Source organism: Cryptomeria japonica, chromosome 10 (assembly GCF_030272615.1).
Source record: "Cryptomeria japonica chromosome 10, Sugi_1.0, whole genome shotgun sequence".
NCBI classification, from domain to species: domain Eukaryota; kingdom Viridiplantae; phylum Streptophyta; class Pinopsida; order Cupressales; family Cupressaceae; genus Cryptomeria; species Cryptomeria japonica.
In genome coordinates this window covers 705,193,288-705,218,609 of record NC_081414.1, presented here as the reverse complement: position 1 = coordinate 705,218,609, position 25,322 = coordinate 705,193,288, and the positions used below count along the sequence as shown (strand labels likewise).

General features: G+C 34.1%; 1 long non-coding RNA gene across 8 annotated transcripts; it reads right to left on the bottom strand.

Moving 5' to 3' along the window:
• Positions 1 to 11,635: 11,635 nt before the first annotated feature.
• On the bottom strand, positions 11,636 to 24,958 carry LOC131043766 (uncharacterized). 8 transcript variants are annotated; one of them, XR_009105588.1, is made up of 3 exons: positions 24,882 to 24,958; positions 23,839 to 24,634; positions 11,636 to 15,758 (listed from the first exon to the last, which is right to left on the bottom strand). It is a non-coding gene; the product is annotated as an uncharacterized LOC131043766 (long non-coding RNA). The 8 variants fall into 8 exon arrangements; XR_009105586.2 differs by having other exon boundaries at positions 11,636 to 11,945; positions 15,137 to 15,758; positions 23,839 to 24,952; XR_009105585.2 differs by having other exon boundaries at positions 11,636 to 15,322; positions 15,588 to 15,758; positions 23,839 to 24,952.
• Between the last annotated feature and the right edge of the window lie 364 nt (positions 24,959 to 25,322).

Here is a 25,322-nt window from a genome sequence, read left to right as displayed (position 1 = left end):
GGTTTTCCTCTTTGGGCAAGTTAACCTTCCAAAGCCTTCCCAAGAGAATTTAATGCTCTTACAAGCCCACACCCCTTAGCCATGATGATTGTCCCTTCAACCATTTTCCCATGTTGCACAAGAGTTCGCCTCTTGGGTAATAGCATGCCTCCTTGTGTAATGACATTATCCAATGTCCTAACCCCTAGAGGTTATGCCTAATGCTTGCTTAGCATCCTCTCAAGCCATCTCAAGGTGACATTTGTTAACTTGGGATTGGATTGAATCCCTCTCATGGATTGATAATTTTCAATCCTAGCCCTTGTTGAGATTACTTAATCCTAACCATCCATTTCTCTATTTTGCCTATAAATAGAGCCCATTCCTTCTTCAAATCATCTAATCCCCTTGTACACCCAAATTATAGTCATTTTGCAGGTTAAGGAGCTCATCTTGTCATCTTCAAGCATCCAAGTCTTCAAGCATTAGCATTATAGCACTTAACATTTGCATCATGCTTTAGGTTATTTTAGTTAGCTTAATTTCATATCAATTACTTAGTTTTCATCTTCATCTAGCTTACTTAGCTCATCTTAATCTTCAATTTGGAATTAATATAGCTTCATCTCATCTTCATCATCTTGATCATATCTAGTTTTGCACCTTGCATCCTTAGTTTTCATTCATCATCTCACCATTCACTAGAATCTTAGTTGCATCCATTTTGATCCTAGAATCGTCATTAAAATCTTGTTTTCTAGGTTGACATCCAAGAGATCAAGTGCTCTTCCAAGTGAGGGCCACCTTGAATCTTGAGGATATTTGGGGATAGAGAAGCGTGAGATGATTTTGAGATTTTTTTGTTCACTAACTTGTTTTGTGATTTCTAACTCTAATGCAATGGTTCGTGTGTATGTTTGAGATGTTTTCCCCTCTTGCAAGCTAATACCACATTTTTGGCATACAATGCCAAAACCCATTCTCTTACTATTGATAACATAGAGTATAACTTAAAGTTGGTACCAATATTGTGGATCTATTTTCTAGGAGACATATTTAAGGTGCAACATTTGCTATTAAATTGTGCTTCAAATGTAAGGGCCTAATGATGATGATTAAGGATTGAATTTTTAAGTTTAAAATAAAAAACATATGAAAGGGCTAATCATACAAATATCATAATGATGTAAGCAATAAGCTTTTTTTTAAGTTAGGTTTTAAAATAATGTAATCTAAAATGGTAGAGGAAGAACACTGATGTATAACAATTGATTCACTAGGGCTTAAAATTGAGGAAGAGTAGGTAAAACTAGAATAAGGGGATCACCAACAAATAGTAGAGGAATTAGTAAGGACAAATGAAGAGGTATTACTTCTCATCTTGTAGGAGATGACAAACAAGATATGGTCAAGAGAGGATCAAGAAACAAAATTAGAAAGTATGTATTGTGTCATGCAAGTACTTAACAAGATTGCACCACCAAGGTTCAATATGAGAGACATTAAGATCAAATTTAAAGTCCAAAATTGATTGGAATGAAAAGATGTATTGAGCTCCAAACTAGAAATGAGAACGTTCATGTCACCATTCATTCTTTCACAAAGGAAGCCACATTGTGATGGGATAACCAAGAGAGTATATATGTAGTCAATAGTAGAGTTATAGCATGAGAACTATCTAAATAGCAGTTTCAAAGGCATTATCTAATAATTGGAACTATAGCATGACAACTAGACCCATGTATCAATGGATGTAGCTCCATCCATGCACTATCAAAAGCTAATCAATGAAAATAAGTTAAAATAACACTATGAACCCATTGTTGATCTTTTTGAGCGCTTTATAACTTCAAAAACTTATAGATTGTAGAAAAGAAATGTGTAAAGATGAAACTTTGAGAAAGTATATTTTTCAATCTATATTGAAAGATTATATTTTTATGACTAATGATTTGATTGAACATTTAAACACTTTCCTACAAATTACCAAATTGAAGAGATTTTGTAATGTCCCCTTTTTAATTCATTTATATTTGTAGACCAAAAGGCCATTTCCTAATCCGGTTTTATTAAATCCCAACCTCTTAAGCCTCAAATTTTGAAAGTAGAGGAATTTTGTGTCAAATGATGTCATGACCCATATTTTTATTTAATAAATTTATTTAATTCTATGTTTTCTTAATTAATTATGATGCGATATATATTTATGACCAATTAATATATTGAATTAAAATTTATTACTTGAAGCTATTTTAGTCAAAGGTGAAATAGTATCTTTTGAAGAATGGCAAGAAAATAATAAATGATTCTCGTTAGTAGGTGTGTGAAAACCAAAGCTAAGTGGGAGTCATTTTTCAATGAGGAATCCTTTCCTTGTTGTCATTGTTTACAATACGTGCAAAGATACGACGAGGTTATGTTTATCACTAAGTTTATGAGTTCATTAACTCTTTGCAAGTGTGTCAAAGGAAGGTCAATACAATATATCACAAAGTTTGAAGGTTTGCAAATTGGAGAAAAGTTTAGCATAGAGAATAAGATAGCCAGGTTTGTGATGTTGTAAGTTTGCATAATTGTGAAAAGCCAATAAAATTCATGAAAGGAACAAAACACAAGAAGCTAAAGATAAGGTACCAGAGGAAGTGAAAACAAAAAAGAAATGGCAAAAGTTGACAAAAGTTTGTGAGTTCACCAAATATTCACTAAAAGTTTGAAAGTGTGACAAGTAGGGAAAAGACCAAAATCTCTTACACAAATAATTCAAATTCAAATTTAAGAAAAAATAATAATAATAATAATCATTAATTGTTGCATTTGCATGTGTCACATGCTCATTTGGGGCAAGATTTGTTATTAGGTATTGGTTTTAATTATAAGGAAAATTCATATTTTCCACCCAAAACTCATTGTTCTAAGCATTTTTGTTCAAGCAATCAAATATATGAACAAAAACACTTAAGTTTGTTGGAGATTAGAAGAAAAAAAACCTTTTGGTCTCAATTAAAGGGCAAAACCCCTTTGGACTTTAAGACACTTTCACTAAAAAGTTATTAAGAGCTTTCAAAAGTTGCAAGTTCATGTATTTTAAAATTGATTGTGAATTTTAAATAGTGTAGTTTCAATTTTTTATTATTGTAGCTATCAATTATTACTATTGTGGAATATTTTGATGTAATTCAAATCCCATTGTAAATCAAAAAAATTCTAGGATTTATCTTAACTTATTGGCTTCAATCTTAACCTATAGGTTATTAATGTTAATGTTAAAATTGTTAACAAATCGTGTTTGTGTTATATCTTATTTTAAATTTATAAATATGAATTATATGTCAAATTTATTAGTTATGGTTATTACAAATTTTACAACTTGACTTAAACAATTTTTTTAGATTTTCAAATAACCAAATTTGACTGTAAGTCACTTGCAACTATGACCTAAAATTTTAAAATTGTCATGATAAACAATAACACGAACAAACCAAGATTTGATACCAATTGATTCCTTCATAAATAGGACCTAATTAAAGACAATCTATTCATGCAACCCTAACATAGAAGTAGAAACCTCGATATAAGATTGTAGAGCACGAGATGAATTCTCAAAGATATATAATAAAAAATGAAGTGCAAAATCGACATTTTATATAATACTTTGACATGGTAGAATTCTACAAAGACACAGAATATATGTCATAATATTACATGTCAATGGACACTTGATTTAATGACAATGTCATATTTTAAGCACCTATTTGATATTGAGTTCAAATCTCAATACAAAAAAATGTCAACAAAGTATAAACTAAAATTACAATATTAAAAACTCTTATCTTCTTATCTATTCCATCTCCTTAATCTTCACTCTGCCCTCCTTAAATTAATTGGTCCTTTTAATTTAAGTAATGTTTTCATTATGAACTTCCTTGGTATGAATATCCCAATATAAAACAACGTATTCGACATACAATTTTAAAATTAATGCAATATCCTAAAATAAATCGCATTAGCCTAAGAACATATCAGTAAAATTAAAAATAAATAATTGAGACAAACATTTTAAAGAATCCCAATACATTGTTGTGATTATAATTTGGAGGCTTTATGAACAATATATTCTACTACATAATACAAAGATTGTGAGTGACACAATGGCATTGTTTGTGACACTAACTAGAATAAGCCCTGCAATAAAATCTGGCCCCTAAAAAGATAATAAAAATGAATGTGACACTCCAAGATACTTTTGAAAAAAATATATATATAAAATACTAATATTACAAGATCACTTGTTTCCTAAAATGCCCTTGCCTGAGAATTTCGGAAGGGATAAACAAATCCTCTCTGAATATATCTACAAATCCGAAGAGAATTCAACAGTGCTGAGGCACCCAAGCACGTGCAAGAGCCACGGTCAATTTTAAATACACTATAAACACAAATAAAAGCAGTCAAAGGACTTAACCACTAGGTAGTAGGTACTCAATAATGCACCCTAGAAAACACCCTTTTTTAAACAAGCCAAAAAAAGATCCGACATGGAGGTGGGTGAATTAAAAAGACAGACATGGCACAAAATCTCGGCAAGTATTAAAAAAGTAAAGATGACACTAAATTCTTGACTGCGCTAAACGACACAAAATCACGTTGGCTATAAAAAAGTAGAGATCGCACTAAAACCTTATCTCCGCTAAACGACTCAAAACACAGTGTTAAGCAAATTTTTGCAAAAAAATTGAATGAGCTCATCTTAGGTGAATGATGTCTTTTCATATTTTAAGTCTTCTTTTAAGTAACCTAAAAGACAGGCCATGGCCATTGTCAACGATTCCAAAAAGAAAAGGTGTTTGTTTTTGTCAATAGAATCTCATAAAATTTTATTTGGAGACTGCTTATGATTAGACCTCCATTTTTTAGTTTTTATTTGATATTTTGTTGTTCAAATCTCAATTCATATATGAACATCACAACAACTAGCAAACCAAAAAGCATTCTCTTAGTTTTTCGATCCTATAGTTTTGCATTTCTACTTCTTATTTTATGGGAAATATAACACTTTCCATCCTCCTTGAATTCTTTCTGATCTCCATGTTTTCTTATTAAGCTTGTTGAGAAAATTGAACCTAAGATATTTGTACCGCTTCTAATAGATTGCCTTTAAAAAGAAAGTAATTTTGTTTCTTTTTATGTGCTTTGTTTACAACTCATTTATATCCTATGTCTTTCCCCCTACCAAACTTTTCATGCCCTAATTAGTATCTTCAATGGTGAAAAGTCCAAAAATGGTATTAATTGTGGAGGGTCTATGTTTATCCTAGTCATGTTCATATAACATCTTTGCATATTCAAGCCAATAAAACCCTATGATAATATTTTTTTCTTTTGTTGAAGCTATTCCCAAAATCTTTTGGAATTTTGTTTTCCAAGGGTAATTAAATTCACCTTTCTTGTGTTCACATAATTTTCCTTATTACACCTTAACAATTTTATGTGTTCTTTCTTACTTTATTTGTCCATCCAACTTTCTCATGGATTTCTTTTTGCTAACTTGAGCTAATGGTCAAACCAAAGATTTGTTGAGAAAATAATTTTTGCAGTCAACTTACATTCATCAAAAGCCTTGTGAAATAAGGGAACCAACATATCCTTTCTTATAAGATGATTCTTCATATAATCTAAATCATTTTCATATTCATTGATAAACCATTTGAAGGCAACCTTGAGTTTCTAATTTTCCAGAGTCTTGAGGATTCTACTTTGTGAAGACACTTTCTTTTGGTTGAATTAGATTTGTCCCCCCTACTACATGTTTATATGAAATACCAATTTTATATATATATATTGGGTTATGATATGACTTTAGCCCTATTAAACCTTCTCCTATCACTAATTCCATTATCCTCGAGGTGTAATCCTGTGAGCAAATAACATAGGCCATAACACTTTGACTGTTGTATGTTTTACAAGTGGTGTTTCTTGAATTTGACCATGTCTCCATACCATTGCATATGACCATGTTATACAAACCGCATAAGCCTAAAGATTTTGCCCCATAGTCAGTAACAATTCCCACTATATCCTATAAAGTTCTTCCCCAAATGTGATTGCTCTTTTCTTCCAACCCATAATAACTTAACAATTCCCACTATATCCTATAAAGTTCTTTCCCAAATGTGATTGCTCTTTTCTTCCAACCATAATAACTTTTTTCTTTGTATTTTCTTTTCAAATTGAGAGCTTGGATATTCATTGTCCTAGCATTAAAGTCACCTATTAGTAGGACTTCACCAAGGTGTTAAAAAACAAAATGTCTTTTTAGTGATGTATAGGTATCTTCATGATCTAGAATCCTTGTATTATATGATTTCTAACCTTTTGGAGCAAGTAGCATGCTACCAACCTTATTTTTACTTTTTTTTTTCTTATTTTCAACCATATGTACTACTTATTTGGGTCTTCTTTCTCTACCTTTATAAATCTACTCCAAGTTTCTTTGATTAGAACAATAACCCCCCTCTCACCCTATGTCCTTTACTACTATCGATTATACCCATCATATTCATGTGTCTCTATAAGAAATAATATCTTTATCTTTTGCTTAGGCCCTAACACAAGTCCTCTTCTCCATGGATAACCTCTACATTCCCAACTTACCATTATTAAACATTCTTAGGGGTAGGGAGCAAATTCTTATTTCTTGTGTCTTATTCTGTCATTGATTTAGGCCTTTACATTTTATAACCAAACTCATTATCTTGAATCTCTTGTTGCCTTTACTTTTGCCCACTCTCTTCTTGTGGAGTATAGTTAGGTCCTTGTCAAGATATGTGTACCTTTAATAACCTTTTATTCTTTAGTATAATACATTCCTCTAACTCTTGCCTGCTCTTGTTATCTCTTATCCATTTTGTCAATATATTCCTCTAACTCTATCCATTTTTTAATCTTTTGCGATTGTTAAATAATTGGTCTTTTAAAAAGCCCCCTGTTAGCTCTTTTGTATTTTTCTTCTCACCATAATCTTTTAATCTGTTAATGATGATATTTACTACCCTATCGCTTCTATCCTTTGATCTCTCATCTACCTCCTTGCCTTTCTATGAGTTCATGTATGTGATGATCCCTTCACCACTTAAGTCCAAGAATTTGGCCTATTCTAGTTGTTCTCTTAGTTGTGGATTCCTCTTCCTTCTTGAAAAGATTTTGGGTTCATAAAGGTTGCGGGTGGTTCGTATGATCCACTTCCACATTAACTTGTTCAACACGCATCTCGTGGGGCATTCATGGCCCCACAGCATGTGATTAATATTAATTTTTCAATGCATAAGATTTGGACAGCCATAAACAAAAAGTTGTTGAAATTATGGAGCGGCAAGATAACTCTTAACCACAACTTTCTAATTTCGTTTCATGTTTTGTCTCCTGTCTTTTTCACCGCGAAAATATTTGTACCACTAGACCCCCAATAAACCGCGTAATCCAGTTATAACTCTGATTACTATTTTTGTTTTGGCTGTGCTGTGTTGTGCTTGCTCATCAATTTTCCCTGTGATTTTCAAGGCATAAACACTGAAAAAAATCTGAAACAACATATCGAAGTTTTGTTTTTTTCCGAAATCAAGACGAATATGGTGACAAGCAGATTCACCATTGCCGGCACTTACGACATTAATTCAATGAAGGAACGGATGCTCGGACTCCGGCGGACTATACCTGGAATCGAAGAAATTCTTGTCCGCACCAGAACGGTGGTCGAATTTCACCACAGTTCAAGCGTTTCTGTGACCCAGATAGGTGAGTTTGGTTAATATGCTATGTACTCTGTAATTTCTGCCTTGTCTTGCCTTATCTCCGAAGATCAAAAGAAACTAAAGCTTATAGGAGTAAGTTTTAAAGCTTGTTAACTCATCTCCGCTGAGAAACATTTGAGCGCTTGTTAACTGACGCCTGGGTTGTGCAGCATACCCAAAATGATCGTTTGCATAATTTGTATATAGCCTAAGAACTTCACATAACTATGCTTTTCACGATTGAAAAATGTATCTGCAAAAAACTGTCTTTTATTTGCATCATAAAATACACAGTTATCACGAGTTTTTCTGTCAATACTGTAGAATCTACTGTAAAAACCCCTTCATAATATATGCTTGTCATTTTAGCCTATTCTGCCATATATAAATTAATTACCCATTTCGGATTTTAAGGGCAACGAAGCCTTTTTATTACTGTCTGCAATTGGAGACACCGATTATAAACGTCCACAATTTGGCCCAAACAGGGCATCCCAATGTTTCAGACCAATCCAGTCGCCAATGTCGAGATCTGTGGTTGCAGAGCCTATTATAGGCGTATGGGCAGTTGCTCGCGCAGCATTAGAATTGGACCCGAGGGCCGCCAAGTTATTTGTCATGGGCTTTGCCATACAGCTTGCCTTAGCCTGCTGGATCGGTAGGCGGAATTGGCAGCGCTTCTTTTTCAACCGGGAGATGGTGGCGAAAACGAAGAAGAGCCTGATTGCTGAGTGTAGGGTGCGGAGCAGCCTGATCAAGCGTCATGAAGGCGCAATCAGGCTTTCCTCCACCTCCACCCGCGCTTCCTACATTTTCAGAACCTACTGGTTGAAAAATCAGGGCTACCTCTTCTGGCTAAGTGGGAAAATGCCAATTCTCTGCAAGAAACGGCAGGAAATCAGGCGGGCCAAATTTCAGCTTCTCCACACGGTTCGGACTAACCTGGTCGCCGATGACGAGGTTGGACGACGGCGCAAACGACCATGAGAAACAACTTGAGCGCGCTCGGGCCCAAAGTCCTTCAGTCCAACTGTGCAAGCAGCTACAGTAAGCCTACAATATGCTCTGCATCAAGCTTTTCCCCAAGCATAGTGTGGTATTTGATTTATAGGCAAAACGGGTGAGGATAGATGTGGGGGAATACTAGATCAATGAGGGTTTTACGGTTCCATGAATTGTCTTTTCCATGATCACCCTGTTAATAAGGCGCGACCACCGCTAGCGTGCATGTCCTGCCGCCAGTCCATCCTGCAATGGCCTGGCCAAGTATCGCTCCACGAATTGTAACGCTTTGGACACTGTACTGACCTCCTACTGGCTTGGCTTCCCGAGCTAAAGTGGGTTAGCGACTGGTTTTTCCGAACATGGCTGCTTACACAGCCGCAGCTGGATCTAGTATCAATAGCTGTTCAACTGCTGTATGCACCTATTGGATTGTTTCCTATTACTGAGAAAATTTACCAGTCACCAATCCTTTAACCTTTGGGACCATGTCTACAAGTAATGCCTGTTACTCTCTGTATTAAACACTTCTGTTGTATGTTTTTAGTTCTATGACTATTTGGGTGGATCTATGTTTTAACAATTTTTTATTTATAGCTGGGAAAATACAGCCAAATGCTTTGGCCTTTCTAAACCGTGTAAAAAGGTTTTCCGAAGACCTCTTATCTTATGCGGATATTGCGTGATAATCCACCATTAGCTTGTAATCGCTGTAGTATTGAATACGGAAGTAGATTATTAAATCTGTGTTAGCTTATTTTAAATGCTGTACCATTCAGTTTCTGTTTCTGAAAATGCTCTGAAGACTTGAGCTTTATTTTAATTGCTGTACCATTCATTTCTATTTCAGAAAACGCTCTGAAAGCCCTGGGTTTGAGGACTTCTATCGACAGGAGCACAAGCGGAAGAAACGAATAACAGAAATGGGGCCGCCATATTTTTCCCAGTTACGGTACAATCTGTCTTTCTTTAGGAGGGGTTGCCTCCCAACATTGCGTGCTGTATCGTCAAATACTTGATTGACTACATTATAAAAAGGATTAGTAACCTATATAAAACCATAATAAATTGTTCTTCATAGCCATGAAAGAGAAAGTTCTTCAAAGATAATGATAATTTTTACCATTAATGAATGAGATTTTTTAGTTTTTACCGTTAATTAATTAATAATAGCTCATGATTACCAAGTTGTTTGTTTTTTAATAGATCGTCGGTTGAAGAAAGTGCTCTCTGGGCCAAAAACACATTTCTAGCCATTAAATTAAGGATATAATATTAAAATATATCATCCGTCGTATTCATCTGTCTTATCCGCAACACTACAAATATTATATTTCATTAATAATGTCGTTAGATGCAAAGGAGAATATATTTTAGAATAGGAGATTTACATTAAAAAGGTTTCATTAATGCACGTACGAAATCGGACAGCATAAAACCCATGCAATCTCCTAAGGGTTAAACCTAATTATTAAAAGTTCTGTTCAAAGTTCTATTCAATTAGCTTTATTACTTTGAAGTGATAGGTATTTTTTTTTCAATTAATAAGGGAATGAATAGCATTATTACTTTAAAATGATGGTTTTTTTAATTAATAAGGGAAAGGATCCAGTAGTTGTGCACCCTAACTTTACGCTTCTCAAAATCTTAAGTGAAAATTTTAACAAAAGGTATCAACGACCCTTACAACAATTGGTACATGCTCAACTAATCGTGCTCTTCCCGTAAATGTTCCAATGTATTAATATTTTATTTGGATTTTTTTTTTTACAGTTACATTTTTAAAATTAGGCATGTTAAATAACATATGATTTTACCTATGTATAAAAAGGCATTTTTTTTAAATCAAGTAATCACAAGAATATATTTAAATCTGATATTTAATTCTGAAAAGTAAATATCAACAATCTAAGGTTTATTTAAGATACTTGAATTAAGTTAACACTCCGTTTCCAGTGTTGACCTATCTATATCAAACCAGGCTTAGAAATTGATGGTCTATTCCTTATAGAGGTTTTTGATAATTTTAGATAGTGAGCTCCATTGATTAGATATCAACATAGGGACCATAAGTTTGACATATAGATTTCGGCGAAAAGTACATAGCTTACAGTCATTTATTTAAGGAAGTGTCTATATTCATACAAGTCAATTCTGTATACCAGCCCAAATTTGTACACCATGAGACTGACTGAATATTTTGTTTGTTATGATTATTTTTACTTAAGGCATCATCGTACATGTGAAAGACTTTGGTTCTTTTAACAGATATTATTTGCATCCTATGACTTTACACGTCTACGCAGTTGAGAATAGAATATAGAATGTTCACGGGATATAAAACACTTATGGGGGCATATTTTTGGACCGACATGTTTATTCAATTTTCCAAGCATAGTTGCTGTTGACAAAATGGAAACAAATCATGGTCGAGAATAAAATACTGAAAATAGTGGAAGATTGCTTGTCTTGTGTTGAGGAAGCAAAGCCGACGTCAACGACAATGACATGCACTAAATCTTTTTCATGCACACGCGCAGTGCCGTAAGAAATCGTGTTGCAACCCAAAACTGGGAGTGCAGCAAAAGGAACCCACTAGTTTATTGTCATGATTGGTGATCTTTCGTAGTCACTGCTTTTCTAAGCACCTCTTAATCAACGACCGAGAATTTTATGCAGAAGTAATGAGTAATGATTCCATAATTAATAGGTTTACTAGGTGCAAAATTTATCATTCAATCTTTGCAGCTCCGACCAGGCAATTGTGCTGTGAATTTTGTAACTTCAAATTTTTGTTACCATGCCAATTATAATAGGTTAATGACACCTAAAAAAAGTGCATTTCAAAGATAGAGATATATAGAAAATGAAGAAAAAGTAAAATCGTATATTTTAAAAAAGAGCTTCAGAAGCCTAATATATGCCAAACACTGCAAAGACAGTTTTTTGTGATATAGAATAACACTACAATATTAATGACATTGGTGCCACTCTTCAAGAAACTTGATTGTCCAAAAATAGTCAAATTACAATTCCAGAGCAACAAATTGCATGCAACAATGTAGACTTATGTTGTTGAGTTTCCCACGGTAGAGTTTCCTGTAGGAATGGTGCATAATGTAGGAGAAATTGCTTTATGCAGGAGAAAACATTATCTGTTCTACAGTTACAATACTTCTGTGCATGCAACACAAGCATTGTTAGTGAATCCAAGAATAAACACTTAAAAACATTATTGATCAGATTCAGAATTAACTGCAGAAGATACATAGTAATTTCTTTGTGGGCTACTAGGAGTGTCCATAAAATAAACCTATAAACCTATGTTACCCCAAGTTTCCAGGACGAGGATGGCAGGGGACAGGGGTATGTGTTTCTGGGACTGAGATTTTTTTTTGCCAATTTTTGGGGGGCTAGGGTGGGGGGCTAGGGGACAGCTATATAAAAATAGGGAAAATTAAAATATATAAGTAAATTTAAAATATTCATATAAAAACATGGATAAAGCATGCACATATACATTATAGAACCTTAACATATAAGAACTAGCAGAGTTCTAACGCCAAATTTATGTTAAATTGAGAGTCAAAGTCAAATTGCATATGGAATTAATTCATTGTCAAAATTCACTATCAATATGCAGAATTTATGGGGATGTCCCCTAGGAGTCCCCTGTCCCCGGGACAGGGACAACTGAAAAAAATACCGGGGACGCGTGCCTGGGTAACATAGTTATAAACTTATAAACACAAGCATATCAGGTCTCAATAAGCATAGCATGAGTTAAAATTTAATAAAATTCCAAGCAATTGCATACCAATTGAACAATCAAAATGTTTCAAATACAATTTCTCATTGTGGGATTCATGTTTATGAGATGATGGCGGTGACTTTCTTTGATTGGAACATATTTGCAAATGGTGTCAAACTGTTTAATGACAAATCTCTATGAAATGTGATCTGATGGACAGTGATTTCATGGACAGCGATCTCGTAGACAGTGATCCTAGTACAACATATGAGAAGAGGCCTATTAAAAAAGTTTAGATCTTTATCAGAAAAAATTATTGCAATTGTAACTCCAAAATCATTAACCTCCTGTACTACCTACCAACAAGCCCCAGAATGCAATCTTAGGAAGAAGGTATAGAAGTTAAATTTTATTTTTAAAAAGTTAGAAGTGGAATTTGCCAGACGCTGGAATTGCTGGAAGCATATGGTAGCTATAAGAAGTATCTAAAAATATACTTCAATGAGATGTGATATGGCGAGATGAGAGGAATTTGGTTTAAGCGTATCTGTTGAAAGCACCTTTAAGGTTTCGAGGTAAATAGAACTAAGAATATTAAACAGAGCAAGCTTTAACAACAGTTATTCCCAGTGTGTCCAAATGTTTCGAAGCCTTGTCATTTACCAAAGCAAATAGTTGACAGTTGTAAAGCCAGAAACTAAATTTTTCAACACTCCGAAAATTGGGCAAGAAAGATACACTTGCTAATAACAAAATTATCATCCGACAAGCTGTACAATACATTTATTTAAATATTTTCAAACACAGAAGGAGCATATTTTCAATATTTGGCCAGATAAATCAAGCTGAGATCCTCTATTAGGAACAACGGCAAATTAGAAACATCCTCGCACACATTTAATGGAACCCAATGCAATAGATTGTGCTTTAACAGTAACAAGTTCACAACCCAATTTTTTATCTTGTGCAGGTATTATGTTTATCTTTGTTTTGTTTCACTTATTATGACTGTCTCCCTAGAATAATAGAACCGAAGAAAGTGCCTGCACAAGTAAATGTGCCAGAACCATACAAGTACAGGTATAAAGGAATTTACAGTAATAGCCAATAGCGTAGTTTATGTGTTAGAGAAGCCAAGATCTGAATGCAACAAAAAGACCTTCCACTAGTGAAATGAAATAAGCACAATAGAATGTCTATCATAAAAAGTAAGTGTGAAAATTTACAATGAAATCCTTGCATATATTGGCAAGGATGAGGAGGAAAGAAGGTAAGCGTGAAACTCTGACTACCCCTTCAAAACAAGGATGAGGAGGAAAGAAGGTAGGCATGAAACTCTGACTACCCCTTCAAAACTTGTGCAACACCTGTGAGCTCACATGAGAAGTGTGTAAACATGTGTAAAGTGTGTGTATATGTGTCTCAAGTTCAACCATATGAGACGAGACAAAAAGCTAGAAATCCCTAAGTTGTAACTTAACTAGCGTGAATAGAACTTCTCTTAGGTAGGCTAAAAGTTAGTTAGACAGATAATATCACTATTACAACAATATTGCTTTTAGGCAGATAATATCACTATTTACAACAATATGCAATATCAGGAGAATTATTTTCCAAACAACAATTAATAATAAGTGTTCAAAACAAATTGCAAGGACCCCACACAAACTCCTAAAAAGAAATGATTATTAGTAGTTTACAGGAGAAATGTTGAATGGGTTGAAGGACGGAAAGACTATATGTATAAAGTTAGATGCATGCAAATCTGGGCAGGTTCAAAAGATCAACAGGAACTCATTACAATGTTGAGGGGAGCAGGCAGAATCTTGACAGTCCAGAATAAAGTTCAGACAAGGCAGTGAAGGCTGAGAGATAAAGGGAGAGTGGGGGAGGGGAACATCAAATATAACAGGATATGAATAACTTTGAAAGATCATTTCCAAATAACTGATCTGGTTGTTAACCATCTGATATAAAGAGATTCATAAAGAAGGGAGAAGGATTCACATAGCTTAAGCCAATAGTTGAAGCCGAAGGCTATGCCACACTTACAAAGTAACTCTTCTGTAAAGGAACACAAGGGTGAAAAATAATTACTTTGCCTTACCATGCTACTCTTTGCAAGATCTTCATTTTGGATAGTGTTGCATTCATGCATTGGAAAAATAGCTCTCCGGTTGGGGCATACAAAGTGTGTGTTCTTGTAAGAGCATGGAAAATAGTCAGCGGTGTGGCAAAAACATAGGAAAAACGTCAGGATTTTCAGATATTACTTACTGAATAGTGGATTATAATAACCGGGATTCTAGACCAGAAGTTCTTAGATCTAAGTAAAATATTTTATGAGGACATAGTCATTACAATAGCATTTTTTTAATTTATAGCTCAAGAGGCACCTTACTCTATATCTTATGTTTTAATTGGCTTCAGGGGCTCAGCCAACGTAATAAGCTATCTTTTTTAAACTAAAAAGAAATTTTTGAATGATGTAGTACTTCAAAACCTAGCATGCAAGGATTCGGATTTCCTGTTCTGAACTCTTGACTGAAATCTTTGAAATGAAATGAACCCCTTATCATACTGCATGCACTCTGTGAATGAGAAAGGCAATACCCACCAGAACCCTGTACCAACTGGAACTATTTGGTCTGTCTACAGAAGAGTAGAGTTTTCTCCTTCATTCAAGTAATCATTATTTGGAACATTCTCCTCACGTCCAGATTATATTTCCTAATCTTCATGAATATCTTACTGAATAGACAAGATTGTAGACCTAAGTCATACATATAGAGATACTGCCAGGCTGGAAATCCAAACAGGGGAAAATTACAAGGCATCAGAAAAGATATAGATTTTTTATGTAAGGATTTAAAATTCAGATTACAACTCATTTTCCTTGTAATTTTGAGCAATAAATCAACAGAAAATGCAAATCCGTAACATATTTGGTTCTCCTTGCATTAGCATAAGAAATATATAGAATAATAAATGTAAAGTGCAATAAAAATACAAAAAGTGTGCGCAATCATTTTCCTTTCCTACAAGGCACAAATACTTATTGTTAGTACCTAGCAGAAAACTCAAGAAATCATATTCTTGTTAGAATCATACTACCACAGACAATGATGCATATGCTGCTCCATAGACTCTGCAAACACTGGAGTCTCCAAAGCCAAAGGGGCTACCTTTTCCTTGACACGTTGTTGAAATAATAATGAAAATCAAGTTAGCCAGGCTTCCTGCATAAAATAAGACCTTAAAAATCTTAGGAAAGAGGTAATTTAGTCTAATCCAAATATTTACTGTTATTTCAAACCAATAAAAACTAGTCACATTTCAATTAATTTGATTTAGGTTTAAGAAGGATTCAGTTGATAACTATGACATTTTCTGTATCATAGAAGGATGTATAATTTTTGGTCTGGTTCTCAACCTACTCGTGCACAGATTTAGATTTTGGTTGAGATTGCCAAATCATACAAGAAAAGTAATTACAAAATTCAATACATATGCTAATGTGTGGAATTTCAGAAAGGAAAAAATAAACTGTTGGAGTGTTTCTTTGAATAAGAACCGAGAATGTCTACCTTCACAATGGTTTGCAATAATAATGTCCTTTAAATGTTTCAAGAACTTGGCTATTTTCACAATAGCTCCAAAAACATTTAAGAAAAGATTTGAATGGCATGAACCTCAAAAAGAAAGAGGACCCTTAAATCTTTCAAAACGGAGGAAGTACAAGATAATGAGTTAATCATCACGTAACTGATAATATGAATGAAAGAATGTTAGTCAATTCAGAGTAGATCAAGTCTTGGTTTTTTGGCAATTGTAGCTAGCAGAACAGCAATAGTAATACTGATACATAATAAGGAAGCAGAACAGCAATAGTCATACATAATAAGGTTTTGCAAGTTTGCATTTTTTTTGTAATATTCAGAGATTAGGCATGAGATCACTAGGGCCTTCTCTGTGACCACAATCTCTCTGCAGTTCTTGTGTCATGCCCCCAATCGGACAACCATTCTTAACAATAAGAAATTGTCTTACACTAGTAAGACTTCAAGATAGCAATCAAGGATGGCAATGAGCAAAGGAAGTCATGTGGAGGGCAGCAATCAATTGTTATCACACTGTCATGACCAGGACTTGTATAACAGGTAAAATATACACATACACAGCAAATCACTTACACTTCCAGTTAATAAAGAAAAGAGAGAAACGATTCCCTTGTGCAATCTGTTAGTGCAAACAACATGGATTAATGAGGCGTGTTTATCCTAACCACTGAAAGTGAAGAGGCAAAAGTCATAAGGAGGGAGGCGTCACTGTGGAAAGCTGCATCCAGACTAAGGGACACAACCACTCACTCCCCCGTGGGAGGTATAAAGGACAAATCAACACTGGAAGGAAGGGCATCAAGAGATTCGACCAAGAAGACACAATAAGTATTCAATCTGCAAATAAGAAAAGATCGTCAAAGGAACAGATTACATTAATTTATTGGCAGATAATATTATTACTGGCAATCATCGTTGGGACAGCAGATCAGTATGCTGTAACTTATTTATGAACTAAATGCTTATTTATGGTAATGTTATATTGAATTACGCATAAGGGGCAAATCTATGGCCTATAATATAAGCTGTTTCGTTTAATCTTTATATGTACATATAACAGAAATAATGTCAAATCAGATTTATATTTGTTAATAATAGTTGTGGACGTATAAATCTGACCACTTTCTTAAAATGAATATTTAATATTTATTTTAACTCTATTCCTCCTATTAATTAAACTATTTAATTAATCTCTTCCTATTCATCTATTTGATTAAATGAATTACTCAATTTATTTAATTAAGTTCACCTAAACCTTTTCTAGCCTTTAATTAAATAAATCACTCTATTTAATTAATTCCCCTTTCTCCCTTTTTAATTAAATCTACATTTAATTAAAATCTCCTTTGCATTTAAATAAATCTAAATTTATTTAAAAATCCCCCACTTGTATTTATGCAAGTTGCATCTATTTTGCTGAAATAAAGTAATTTTATTTCAATTAAAATCCTCCTCCATCCACTTGCATTTTCCTACATCTCCCGCTTGCCTCCTAAACCCCTTCTAGATTCTTCTAATCACTTCCAATTTAGCCTAATTCATCTCCTAATTATTGTCACGTTCTTAAGCAAAGAGAAGTCACTTCTCAATGCCTCCAAAGTCTTCAATAACCATTAAAGGCTTTATGTCCTCAACAAGTTAACCCTCAAAGTCTTCCAAACCAATTAAGGCTCTTACATAGCCATTAATGGTTAACTCAACCTTCTTGCATGGTTAAAGACTTTCCTCTAACTCGACCCTCATCTAACCCAATGGTCTCATCAAGCATTCATGGCTTTAACCTTGGTTATCCCTTTAACCCTTGCACAAGAGCTTACCCCTTGGGTAAAAGCTTTATCCAATGGATAACCCTAATCTAACCTTTAACCTTACCTCCTAAGGTAACCTTCATTTCTTCTCAAGCATTTAATGCTTCTTTCATCTCCTCCCAAGCAACCTCTTGTGGACAGGTAACCTTCATTTCTTCTCAAGCATTTAATGCTTCTTTCATCTCCTCCCAAGCAACCTCTTGTGGACAATTGTCACCATTTCATTGGTGAAAATTGTGAACATGGATTAATTAACTTTCAATCCTGGCCCTTGTTAAGATTATTCAATCTTGACCATCCATTGCCCTATTTTCCCTATAAATAGAGCTCTCATTCTTCATTTTCACAATCAAGTCTTTGTGCATCAAACTTATAGTCATTTTTGTTCACTCAATAATCTTTCATGCATCCACATCATAGTCTAATTACTAAGTATTTAGCCTCTCTTTGTTAAATCATCATAATAGCATTTAGAAGCATTTTAATATATCATAGAATATTCATGTTAGACTAGTATATCATTGCTAGGATAATTTGCTAATCTTATCATCATCTTTATGCTAGCTTAATCATCATAGATTCAATATCATACATCTTAGAATACATTCATGCACATAAATCAAACATCACTCATTCTTGGAGTTGTCATTTCTAAGTCACTTTGCTCAGTGATCTGAGAGTAAAAACATTGACCTTAAAGATCCTATGAGATAGAGAACAATGGGACACCCCTTGGGAAGTTGAACTATTTCAAATAGTTCCTATACTTGCACCAAGAGTCTCATTGGAGTGTGGGTCTTTTGAATCCGACCTTTTCGTTTTTGTCGCCCAATTTCCCCGCATACAATAGTGACATCAGATTTTCATGACAATAATGCTTAATTTCATATATATTCATAGCCTAATCCTTAATTATTCTCTATTGCCCCTCACGAGGATAGGTTGGTTTTAATAGGGAAAGGTGGTATTAAACCTCACAAGGTAGGTGAGCCCCAAAAGGTGGTATGGATGGGTGTTGCTGAAACCCTTGGGCCTATTTGTAAAGATTAGCTCTCTAGCACCCTAACATAGTAATTCCCCATCCTCCATTAGGGTTGATGATTAGAAAATAAGTAGGGATTGGGGCTTTAATATAGTAACTATCAATTGTATTATGAATACTAATTGTTCTTTAGTTTTAATAATCTGATTTAAGGCATGATAAGTATAATGATGTATGATTAATAGGCAGAACCTAGTAGGAGACATTATATCTTGAATCAAAATTACTTAAACCTTGACTCATCTTGTTAACATTGGTACATAAACACCATAAAGTTCAATAATTTATGCAACTAACATGTTTGAACGGTTTAGCCCCTCCAAAGTGCTTATGCTGAACGTCTCTTCCTGTACTCTCTACACAAAAAGCATAAAGACCAGCCCCACATAAAAATGGCAGCACAATATGGTTCTGAAAAGTATCAGAGACAGATTGACAAATTGTTCCACACTAGGAGCATATTCTCTGCAAAGACATCATATTATGAAGAGAAATAATGTTATAATAGTCTCCTATGGAGTTTTCTTCCCCTAGAGAATTCTCTCTAGGTGAATTTTCTATCTTTATGGCATGTTTCTTGTTCTTTGTTTCTTTGCATCTTACTTTCATTGTTATGCTGCATACGAGCAGGACTTGCTAGCATAGCACTAATTTCAGTAGTTACAGAGGATTTGAAAGCAAGAAAATGTAGATAACTAGTGAATGAGTTGGGAAGCAGAATTGCACATGGGATGCCAAAAGCCTACTGTAATGTCCCCAACTCAAATCAAGACAATCAGCAGCAGTGTGGCTGTCCTTTCCTTGGATTACCCAAGAGGAAGAGGACTTGATTTAGCATCATTGGGTGAAAAATCAAGTAATTGGCTTGTTCCAAATTCTAATTTTAAGTTGTGCACGTCTTTTTATGCAACTTAAGTGAACATAAGTTATTTAAGTTGGGCACACCTTTTTAGACAACCTAAAGTGATGCCTAGCCATGGGACTTAAATTGACCCCTTTTTATGTATTGTGTACTTAAGTGACATCTTAAAAACATGTGACAATTTGCCCAAGGGAGCGTCAAGCTTCTAGGAGCTGATAAGAGTAGATTTTAGGGTTTTTCTATGAGCCCTTGGATTAAGAGATTAAGTTTGGAGGGTGGAGATTAAATCATATTGTTAAGAGTTGTTATATAACACCCTAAAGGCTCATTTTGAGCTGATTATGTGATGAAATAAGTTGTTGTCTACTGCTGTAACTTGGCTTGAAGATTAAAACCCAAGAGTGTCCCTGATTTCGAAGAGACATACAAGCTCTCCCTAGTCAGAAGAGTGTGCTTCCATGGAAGAACTCCGGTTTGTGAAAGCCTAGCACATTGTTTACTTTGGGCTGCAAACATTCATCACATTTGGAAACCAATTTAAGGTCAATATCAGTACTGGAGACTCCATTCTGGGAACATTCACTGCCGCAAATCATTCATTTCTGAATTTTCTGTGGGCGACTGTTGAAGAGCATAAATTTCAGACTTAATGCTGGACAATATGAGAGCCCAGCATCACTTTTGGAAGCTCGGCTAGGGTTAGAAGCAATATTCTGACCCAAATCTGGAATATTTTGGTATGATAACTGCACATTTATTTGATGGCAATGTCTGATTTTTAGTTCTGGAAATTTCTGGGAAGTTATAAGGGTTTAAATTGTCATTTTTTTTAGCATAATAATAATCAGAATTTTCTATGTTTCAGTTTTAATCTGAAATCTGATCAGGAATTCTGGGTTAGATTGAAACTACTTCAATGCTAATAAATTTCCTGATTTTTGCCCTAGTTTGCAGAAATTATTGTCTTGTTTTTAGTATCCTATTTGGGGATGGTAAATGAAACAGGTTTTAAAAGTTCAATTAGTAAGTTTCCAAACATTGAGCTGATGTTATTAAACTACATTCATTTTCGCTGCAAAAAGTACTTTTGCCACAATTACCATCAGTAGAGAGAAAATTGAGTGAGGATAAGCTGGGCAGAGCAGGAAATGGTTATATGGCAGATCAGAGAGATTTACAAATTTGTTCCAGTGGGTGTGAGTTTTCTGTAAAATGGGCTCTCGAACATCATATCATGAAGAGTAATAAAGTTATGACACTTTTCCCATGAAGTTACCTTTCCCTACAGAGTTTCTCCACTAAAATTTTGCATCTATATGGTGTGTGTGGATTGTTGATCTTTGTTTCTTTACTTCTTATTTTCATTGCTGTGTTGTTTATGAGAAGGAAATTATAGCAATAATTTCAGTCGTTACAGTTGAATGAAAATTTAAACCAACGAACCAACAATTCACTCAAGGTATGTATATAGTGAGTGTTCGAACATAATGTTATGAGGGATCATATCTCTATAGCACTGCTCTAATAAAATCTTATATATTATGCATTTTATTAAGCATATCCTATTTAAAATATCTATAGTCTAATAAAAATTAGATTACTGATTATTTATAAATAATTGTTTTGAATAGATATGACTAATACTCCTTTAAATGTTTTGCCACCCTTCTCCTATACTTAAGGAGGTTCTCTAATTGAAAAGTATCGAATTTGGAATAGTGAATTCTATCACTATGCACAAGAGGTATTATTGGCCATGAAGAAGTAAGGGAAAGTGGTTCCCCAAGTTTAGTCTATGTTTTAAGAGACCATTCTATAAGTGTTTTATAGTACAATGATGCTTTTTACCCAAAGGGATTTTCCCATATATATATATAATCCTTATCTCTAACATGGTTTCAAAACAAGTTCGAAAATGCTAATCATTTTTTCACAAATGATATGTTAGAGAATTTTCATGCTTACTTTGTTTATCATGCACCTATAGCTGTAAATTCCCTCCAATAACTTCTTCCTCTTGCTAAAAGATTTTGTTAAGAATGTTCCTATATTTAACTACTGATAATACTCAAGATAGGTATATAAGGCCATAATAGAAAGTAAGACTTAGGTTCACTGTCTTTTATTCTTAACTATATTAGTTGATATATTTTTACTTTGATTGGTCCTATATGTTATGATTATTCTTTCAATGAGAAAGAATTTGTATCACCAAATTTGGTTGGAATATATTATAAATCATGATATACTATTTGGAAACATGTTATGCCATATTTGGTATCCCAATCGATTAAGGGTAATGAGCATTCCATAATCATTGTCCTATCTACATTTGAAGATATGCCCTAGAAGAATTTTGTTTTTGTTTTTTTCAAAAAAAAGATAAACTTCTTCAATTAATGAGACTAGTAAATCAACTATTGTTTTAGTCAAATAATTAAACTCTCAACAAACTAGGACATTTAATGTCATTTAGTTAGTATCCAAGCAACCTTGTTTTGAAGGTGTAATTAAAAAGTTTTAACAATTTGTAAACAGCAAGGTCCTCCTTCCTACACACATTGGAATTTCAGGTGACTCTCTGTTCTCCATCAGCAAGCTCCTCCTTCCTACACATATTGGAATTTCAGGTGAATCTCTGTTATCCATCAGCAAGCTCCTCCACATTTGAGGCGTGCACCTAAATCTACCCTTGCAAAAATGTTCTCTAAGCCCCTAGGTGCACGTGACAATGAACGTCAATGAACGTATAGGTAGATGCGTAGAAACCATTCTAGTTGGCCCTATCCAAAGCGTGTAAATATAGAAACCTACACAAGTTTTTATTTGCAACAATTTTTCTTCTACATCACTTGCAGCTATACAACATGAAAATGAATTTTTAAATCTATCAAAAAAACTTGCCTACCCAATGGCATGTGACTAGATTTTCTCATACAAATTTCAACAATTTCAACAACTTCTCCCCTCTACCTACCATCACCAATTAATCATGACAATAATAGATGCTGGTCTCATTATCTCACCTTAATTGGGATCGCAAAATGAGTTCTACAAACTTATTGAATTTGAGTTATTTTAAAGTCATTAAACTATGTGCAAATTAACTATGCATTATACAAATATGCATAGGTACAAATACAATACAACAAGAGTTCAAAATTTAAGAAATATGAAAGTGCCTCTTAGTTGGTATGTCAATTTTTAAGGGTATAGCAAAGGGGCAAATGTGTTATTTGATTATTTCTTGTATAATTTGATAGAACACCTTTATTTGTATTTAATTAATTTCTTTAGAGAGACTTTATACTCTAGAAAGTGCCTCTTAGTTGGTATGTCGATTTTTAAGGGTATAGCAAAGGGGCAAATGTGTTATTTGATTATTCTTATATAATTTGATAGAACACCTTTATTTGTATTTGGCTTAGCCTAGGATGACCTAGACCTCATCATCTGTGTCATGACGGATACAAAGATGCATAAAATCCTATTTCAAATATCCATAAAAACAATTTGAAATTTGAGTTATTAAAGAGAAACAAACCAATTGTCTTTTTATACGTAAGAACAAAATAATCTCATAGTAATATAGGTTTTGATTCTACATGATATAAAGCCCTTGATTTGAAATTTTGAATTTCAATGCACAACAGGTTTATCCATTTCATAACCGGGAGAGATTAAACTGCAAATTATTTACCCCCTTTGAAGCAGATATGGCTGTTCACCTAATCAAACATTAAAATGAAACAAAAAATATAAGTATAGAAGTGCTATAAAATAAAATAAATGAAAAACTTGGAGTGAAGGACTTGCCCAGTTGAAATTTCTTTGATTGCTATAAAATAAATTAAGGAAAGACTTTGTCATCTTGCTTTTTCTCTGCATGCTTCTTGAATAATATCGTTATATGTAATCATTGAGTATAAAACAATTATTATCAATAGCATATTAAGTAATGATCAAAATAACTCAAATTTTACAAACCTGGTCGCCAGCAATGCCCATGGCAAGTCCTTTTTCTGATTCATGCGAAGCTGGTGGATCATGTGTGCCCTCACCAGTAACAGTTACAACTTTACTGAGCATTCAAGTGTTTCCTCGGAGTGTCCTTGTCTAATGAAGATGATCTAGCAAGAACCTGCAATAAATTGGTTATTATCATCCTTTCATTGCTCCTCAAAATGTGCGTCTCAAACATAATGCAGAACAACCCATTTGCATCTCGTCTCTTCATCCCCCAATCCCAAATCCTCCATCAGCAAAAAAACCCTAGCTCTTCACACCCAAATCCTATGCCCTCTCCATTTTAAGGTTCAAAACACAAAACCAATGCATATCCACCCAACGAGCATACCCCAAGACACTCAATTATCACACAAATCCTTTCTGTTCACAATCAAAATCCAAAAAGACCATTGTATCTCAGTCTTCCGCACATGCAAACAGTACACAAAAATCATGCACATTCCACCAGAGTAAGAACACGGACAGGGAAAATTGGCATGCTAATCAAAATTCGAAAGGCTCGTTGTATCTGAATCCTTCGCACATACAAACAGTACACACAAATCATGCACATTCCACCAGAGTAAGAACACGAAAGGGAAAAATTGGCACTAAAGTTCCCAGATATTTTTTCAGAAAATGCCTTATGAAACAGGTGTCTGCATACCCTCCGTGCAAGCCTACACGCTGCAGGCACATGACAGGTAGTACTGCACATTTTTCTCGATGTTATTTTTTTTGAAATTGCTCAGCTTATCTAGAAAAATCCTGCAAACTAAAAGAAATCAAGGAAAAGTATTATTAAATTATCTATTTTTCAAAAAACACAGACAAACATTGAGCAAAATAAAAGCCCTGAAATCCCACAAAATTGCAGATGAAGCACTGATATACTCAAACCCTAGTTTCAGTTATCAGAACACTGACAAAAAAACATTTTCCAAATAACTGACCAAGCCATATTCCAGATAAACCTCCTTACAAACCCCTAAAGCTCTCCATAAGCAAGAGCACAATCTTACGCAAAAAGTTGTAACAGGTACGGTGCTTAAGCAAACCTCCACCCATCTTAGGCTGGGGTTCTATTGAAGGGGCTTCTTTTAAAAAATAGGGCTTGTTTTAGGAGTATTTTGTATGCTTATTATTAAATTTAAAAAATAAATAAATAACATTCTTAAGTTGGTGGGTAATTTGTACCCCAATTTCACAGTACAAATATAAAAGTATAAAATTTGTCATTTTTATTTTTATTTGTTGTTTAAAAATAGAAGTTTATAAGCCTACCATGGGACTCCACTCTTATGGCACGTTCTGCTATTGTTCAATTTTTTGAAGAGCAATTTGTGGAGCCGATGGCTTAAATGGTTGTTTATTTTTATGCAATCCTCTTCAATCATTTTTAAATGAAATTATTAGTAAAATTTGTTGCAAATAAAAAGGAAAGGAGATAGAAAAAATATGGT